Source organism: Anomaloglossus baeobatrachus, chromosome 2 (genome assembly GCF_048569485.1).
Source record: "Anomaloglossus baeobatrachus isolate aAnoBae1 chromosome 2, aAnoBae1.hap1, whole genome shotgun sequence".
In the NCBI taxonomy this organism is placed as follows: Eukaryota; Metazoa; Chordata; class Amphibia; order Anura; family Aromobatidae; genus Anomaloglossus; species Anomaloglossus baeobatrachus.
In genome coordinates, this window is record NC_134354.1 from 667650477 (window position 1) to 667657523 (window position 7047).

General features: G+C 47.9%; 1 long non-coding RNA gene across 1 annotated transcript; it reads right to left on the reverse strand.

Moving 5' to 3' along the window:
• Nucleotides 1-2466: 2466 nt before the first annotated feature.
• Nucleotides 2467-5330, reverse strand: LOC142290520 (uncharacterized). Its single transcript, XR_012750333.1, has 3 exons — nt 5141-5330; nt 4894-5040; nt 2467-2602 (listed from the first exon to the last, which is right to left on the reverse strand). It is a non-coding gene; the product is annotated as an uncharacterized LOC142290520 (long non-coding RNA).
• Between the last annotated feature and the right edge of the window lie 1717 nt (nt 5331-7047).

Below are 7047 nucleotides of genomic sequence, written 5' to 3' on the forward strand. Positions count from 1 at the left end.
CTGCGGTTAAGACCAGCCAGCCTCGGGTGACCAGTTACCAGCTCATTGTGAGTAAAGTATCCAGTTACACTGCAACCCCCTGTGTTCCCTACCTTCTTTCAACACCCGTCTACCTCACCTATCCTCTGGGGCCTGTCCCTGGTTGCAGAGGGCCTAACATCCAGGCTGCAACTAACACCAGCCCCAGTAGTGAAAACTATGCAGCGGCGACTCCATCCACATAGCTGCAAACAGCAAGTGGCGTCACGTATAAACTTTATTCAACAATCCCCTGTAAATATTTCCCCTTTTCAAAAACCACCCAGGGCACGGAACCGGGCAACGGCCACCAAAGTGACATTCCCTAGTTATATACCGCTCGGGACTATGAACCCCAGGCGACACAGTTGGCACCCTCAACTTAATATTTGCTTACACACCCTTTGGAATAAATAAATGCAAACAATTACTGGAATTTTGAACCACTTGTCTTTTGCAAACTGCTCCAGGTCTCTCATATTTCAAGGGCGCCTTCTCCCACCAGCAATTTTAAGATCTCTCCACAGATGTTCAACTGGATTTAGATCCCGACTTATTGCTGCCACTTCAGAACTCTTCAGCACTTTGTTTCCATCCATTTCTGGGGGCTTCTTGAAGTATGTCTGGGATTATTGTCCTGCTGGAAGACCCATGACCTATGACGCAAACTCAGCTTTCTGACACTGGGCACTACATTGCGACACAAAATCCTTTAGTAATATTCAGATTTCATGATGCCTCGCATATAGTTAAGGCACCAAGTGCCAGAGGCAGCAAACCAACCATCTTTGAACCTCCACCATATTTGACTGTAGGTACTGTGTTCTTTTCTTTGTATGCCTCATTCTGTTTTCAGTAAACAGTAAAATGATGTGCTTTACCAAAAAGCTCTATCTTGGTTTCATCTGTCCACAAGATGCTTTAATAGAAAGATTTTGGCTTACTCATGTACATTATAAACAACATATACATGGCTTGATTCGATAATCACTGGGGGAAACACAACCTGGAGTTCCCACAGGGGGGGGTGCCTACTTCAAAGAGCATTTTGAACAAAGAGGGAAGAAGAGATATGGCACCAAAATTATTTGCAAAAGTATTAAATTTTATTCACATAAAATAGATGAAGATACAACTTATTTTCATAAGAATAAATAGTACAGTATCAAATTAGAACACAAAGTAGAAAGAATGAGGCAACCCAGGGATGAGGATGCAAGTGTAGGTAGAACACAAAAAAGGGGGGGGGGAGAGGTGTGAAGTCCTACTCAGTGCCAGTGACGAAACCCAGGGGGGGTGGTATATGACTGGAGTGTATTGGTCCAAAAATTGGACCCCAGCCCCCCAAGGTAGTGAATAGACCAAATGACCCTCCACAGGGGATGTATGGTCAAGGAATGAAGTGCATGACCAAAGAACAGGTAAGCAAAGATGGTTAAAAAAGTATAAAGAAATAATCTCCACCAGAGTAGTCGTGGGGCAATAAAAAAGAGGAGGCTGAGGTGTTGTGTGTAATAAATTCTAGTCGTGAAGCCGAGAGGTGCCAGTTAGCACATAAACGGCTAATGAAAATTACACAATACACACACACAATCAGGTCCTTTATGCCCGGGCTAGTCGTAGGGCTGGAGAGGAAGGAAAATGCACAAACACAATCAGAGCATAAATGCCCTGACTAGTCGTGGAGCTGGAAAGGAAGGGAAGGATTGTGAAAGGTCCCGTGAAGGGCACAGAGAAGGCAGATAAAAACAGTTAGAGGGGTGTGCAGCCCAGCTCAAGAAGTGGACTAGTCGTGTGGCGGAGAGAGGAGGCAAGTGGATACAAAGCAGGAAGAGTAAACGTGAGGCCAGGCGGTGCAGTACAGCACAATGACGGCCAAAGTAAAACAAGGAAAAAGAGGAAAAGCGAGTCTCTAGACCCACAATAGTTATGTGAGTCAGAGGGGAGTAGGAAAGAGGAAAAGTGAGACAATTGAAGACTACCTGTACAAGTGGAGGGGGGTCGCGGCAGGAGGACGAACCCAACAGCTGTTTCGCCTGAGCGCTTTTTCGAGGGAAGTGGAGGAGAGAGTAGGGCTGGCCGCTATATACAGGGGCAGCACAGTTGTTTTCAATCAAATAAAGATGGTGTCCGAAGAATGCGCATGCGCCGGAAGTCGAGGCCAGCGGGCGGAGCGAGCCGAGACCGCCGAGGGTAGTGCGCATGCGCGGGAGAACGGACGTCTCCATGACTCCCACGCATGCGCACAAGACGGCCGCGGCCAGGCAACGCCGCGTCAGCAGTCAACGGACCGGCAGATGCGCAGGGACACCAAGTGTGAGTGGAGCAGTGAAAAGGTAACAGAACAAAAATATTAGTAACATTTGGAATCGGTAATGCAAAACAATACATAGGGGAATAAACGGCATAATAGATGGACAGCATGGACACATCAGGAGACGAGGCGTCAACAGGGTATGTGAACTGGTGGTTATAAGATGCCGGTATATTTCAATCCAGACAGACCATGCCATCCAAGTTATCCACCGGTGGAAGGGGAATAAAGGAGAAATAAAAGAAATGGAAATCCCCACAAAACTGAAACCTATATAAGGAAACCAAACACAAAGATAAAAGAAACAAAATGAATAAAAATACAAAAAAACAAGAGATTAAAAACAATGTAAAAACATTTTGTGTTCATTTAAGTGGTACCCCCTAGGGGTCCCGCATGCGGACCAAAGCACAAAAAAGTGGTCCATATCCAAATATGAACCGGTAAGGGGGCCAAAGGACCAAAGTGGAGGGGGCGGGATCTCTACAAAAATGGGGAATAACTAACGGTCTCGTTGAGACCGTTGGGGACCAAGGTATCAAGGGAGACAATCCACTTCGACTCCCGCTGGGCGAGAGTCTTCCGTAGATTGCCTCCCCGGATACCCGCGTGGATAATGTCTATGCCACGTACACTCAGGAGCCTTGCGTCACAACCGTGGAATTTACGGAAGTGGCGGGGAAGGGTTTTGAGAAGAGAAACATCCTCCACGGAGATAGCAGCAGTTATATCCCTGACGTGCTCCCTAACTCTCACGCGCAACTCGCGTGAGGTGAGGCCGATATAGATTAGGGAGCACGGGCAGGTCGCATAGTATACCACGTGTGTGGAGGCACACGTGATACGTTCGTCAATGGAGTATGTTCTCTTCCCCTTGGAACAAGCAAAGGAAGAAATCCGTAAGATGTTGGGGCATGCCACGCAGTGGCCACATGGATAGCAACCACGAATCGGGCCACCAGAGCCAAATGGATTGAGGCGGGGGGGGATGTAATGGCTATTAACGAGAAGATCCCCGAGGTTCCTTGCCCTCCTGGCCGTCATGAGGGGTCTCGAGGGCAGGACATCGGCCAAAGTAGGGTCCGTAAGCAGGACAGGCCAATGCCTATCGAGAATCCCCCTCATTGCGTCCCACTGATGGTTATAAGTACCAATAAACCTGATGTGAGTATCCATGGTCGGCCGACGTGGTCGGTAACAAAGCAACTGGTCCCTCGAGGTGTTTTTGGCGCGGAGGTAACCTCTTTTTATACATCTGTTGCTGTACCCCCGCTCCCTAAACCTGCATCGGAGATCGGACGACTGGGATTCGAAGTTGGAAGTAGTAGAGCACACCCGCTTCATCCTCAAAAACTGTCCGGTCGGGATGGCACGTATGGTGGAGGGAGTGTGGCCGGAGGATGCCAAAAGAAGAGCATTGACGGACGTGTCCTTGCGGAAGACGTCCGTCTGAATGCCCCCCTGAGGATCCACCGAAATTCCAATATCCAAAAAATCCAAGTATGTCCGACTATACCTATAAGTTAACTTGATGTTAAAGGAATTCCTGTTAAGGCCACACATGAAAGACTCGAGTTGCTCGACGGTGCCCTGCCACAAAATAAAGATATCATCAATATAACGCAGCCAGCACTGCACATGGGCGCTAGCCTGCGGGAAACCGTCGCCAAACACCAACCTCTCCCAGAAACCCAGGAAGAGGTTGGCGTAGGCCGGTGCGCAGGCCGCGCCCATCGCAGTGCCCCGCTGCTGCAGATAGAATACATCTTTAAAAACAAAAAAATTATGGGTCAGGGCAAAGTCAAGCAACTCGAGCAAAAGGTCCACCAAAGTGCCATCGAGACCGGAGGTTGAGAGGTAGAAGCGGGCAGCCTCCAGACCGTCCTTATGTCCGATGCAGGTGTAGAGAGACTCCACGTCGGCACTGACCAGGAGCATACTATCATCCACAAAGATGCCATCAAGATGCCGCAGGACGTCCGTAGTGTCCTTGACATAGGAGGGGAGACACTCAACTAGAGGTTTTAAATAAAAATCAATAAACTTACAAATGGGTTCACAAACCCCTCCTATGCCTGACACTATCGGGCGTCCTGGGGGGTTGAGGGCATCTTTGTGGATTTTGGGTAAAAGGTAAAAAGTGGGAACGCGAGGACAGCCAGTGAGCAGGCCCTCGAACATCTTCTCGTCAATAGTTCCCCGGTTGTGGGCCCTAGAAAGTATTTTCCTGAGCTCCAGGGAGAAGGAGGTCATTGGACTACATGAAAGACGTGTATAGGTGGATTTATCGCGAAGTTGCCGGTAGGCCTCTTTCTCATATTTATCAACAGGCCAGACGACGATGTTGCCCCCCTTGTCCGCCGCCTTAACAACGACATCATCACACAGCTGCAACCGTTTAATAGCCAATCTTTGATGGTGAGTGAGATTATCATAACGGCGTACAGTAGAAAGTTGTTTAAAATCTTCGGTTACAAGCCTAGTGAAGATGTCAATTGCTGGGCAGAGGGACAAGGGGGGGAACCTCGTCGACCTGGGTTTGAGAAAATCAGGAGACCTACCAGTATTGGGATTCTGCTCGTCCAGAAGGTCTTGGAGATCCTGCAGAGCATTCCTCTCGGTCGGATCCAACTCGCTGAATGATTGTTTCCGAGAGTACAGCCTTTTGAAAAGGATTTTTCTAGCAAAAAGATTTGTGTCTTTCAAAGCTGAAAATAGATTAAAAGAATTCGTGGGACAGAAATTCAGACCCATAGATAATACCTCAAGCTCAACATCTGAGAAGACACGTGTTGACAAATTAATTACCTGCAATTTATGTTTGGAGGTGTTAGCCTCGGCCACCGATTTCTGTGGAACTCGTGGCTCCCTTCCTCGACTGCGAGTCGTTACACCACCATTGTACGGTAATTGAAGTGTCTTGTCAGATGGAGCTGGAGGCATTTCATCAGCTGAAGAACTTGAAAACAGCGAGGTGGATCGGGACCTAGAGGGACGACTCTGCCTGGATGAACTCCTGCCCCTTGAAAAGCGATGACTCCACCTATATACATTATTTGTATGGTAATCAGTGGCGTCACGCTGGAATTTTTTGGATTTAAAGTCGCAGACCTCCTTCTCCCATTTCTGGGCGTCCAGGCCCACCTCATCATAAAATTTAGCCAAAGCCTCGGGAATACAGAGGCTCTGAATGGAGGCCTCCAGTGTCTCGAGCTCGCTCTCCATATGGTCAAGCGTGGATGTGTTCTGTTTGGACAAAAGTTCCAAGAGATTCACAGAGCATGCATGTAAATGACCTTCCCAAGTGGACTTAAAGTCCCCCTCTGGTGCTGGGAAGGAGGGAAAGACCTGAACTCGCAGGCCGCGAGGTATCCAACCGCTCTCCAAATATTTTGTAAGGAAGGCCCGATTCCACCATATGCGTGTTCTTTTTTTGTAGAGATCCTTGTATTTGTGCATAAGGGTCCGCAAAGACTGGTCCTCAGGGGGTCCCCCGTCAATGGTGTTAGGATTGGGGGCTGTGCTACCGCATCCTTTTGTGACCTCATTCAAATGGGTGAGCCACGCCTGGTCGCGTGCTCTGAAATTCATGTTAGCCATAGAGGGAGCTGTGGAACACACAGAAAAGAAGCAAATTATAAACAACATATACATGGCTTGATTCGATAATCACTGGGGGAAACACAACCTGGAGTTCCCACAGGGGGGGGTGCCTACTTCAAAGAGCATTTTGAACAAAGAGGGAAGAAGAGATATGGCACCAAAATTATTTGCAAAAGTATTAAATTTTATTCACATAAAATAGATGAAGATACAACTTATTTTCATAAGAATAAATAGTACAGTATCAAATTAGAACACAAAGTAGAAAGAATGAGGCAACCCAGGGATGAGGATGCAAGTGTAGGTAGAACACAAAAAAGGGGGGGGGGAGAGGTGTGAAGTCCTACTCAGTGCCAGTGACGAAACCCAGGGGGGGTGGTATATGACTGGAGTGTATTGGTCCAAAAATTGGACCCCAGCCCCCCAAGGTAGTGAATAGACCAAATGACCCTCCACAGGGGATGTATGGTCAAGGAATGAAGTGCATGACCAAAGAACAGGTAAGCAAAGATGGTTAAAAAAGTATAAAGAAATAATCTCCACCAGAGTAGTCGTGGGGCAATAAAAAAGAGGAGGCTGAGGTGTTGTGTGTAATAAATTCTAGTCGTGAAGCCGAGAGGTGCCAGTTAGCACATAAACGGCTAATGAAAATTACACAATACACACACACAATCAGGTCCTTTATGCCCGGGCTAGTCGTAGGGCTGGAGAGGAAGGAAAATGCACAAACACAATCAGAGCATAAATGCCCTGACTAGTCGTGGAGCTGGAAAGGAAGGGAAGGATTGTGAAAGGTCCCGTGAAGGGCACAGAGAAGGCAGATAAAAACAGTTAGAGGGGTGTGCAGCCCAGCTCAAGAAGTGGACTAGTCGTGTGGCGGAGAGAGGAGGCAAGTGGATACAAAGCAGGAAGAGTAAACGTGAGGCCAGGCGGTGCAGTACAGCACAATGACGGCCAAAGTAAAACAAGGAAAAAGAGGAAAAGCGAGTCTCTAGACCCACAATAGTTATGTGAGTCAGAGGGGAGTAGGAAAGAGGAAAAGTGAGACAATTGAAGACTACCTGTACAAGTGGAGGGGGGTCGCGGCAGGAGGACGAACCCAACAGCTGTTT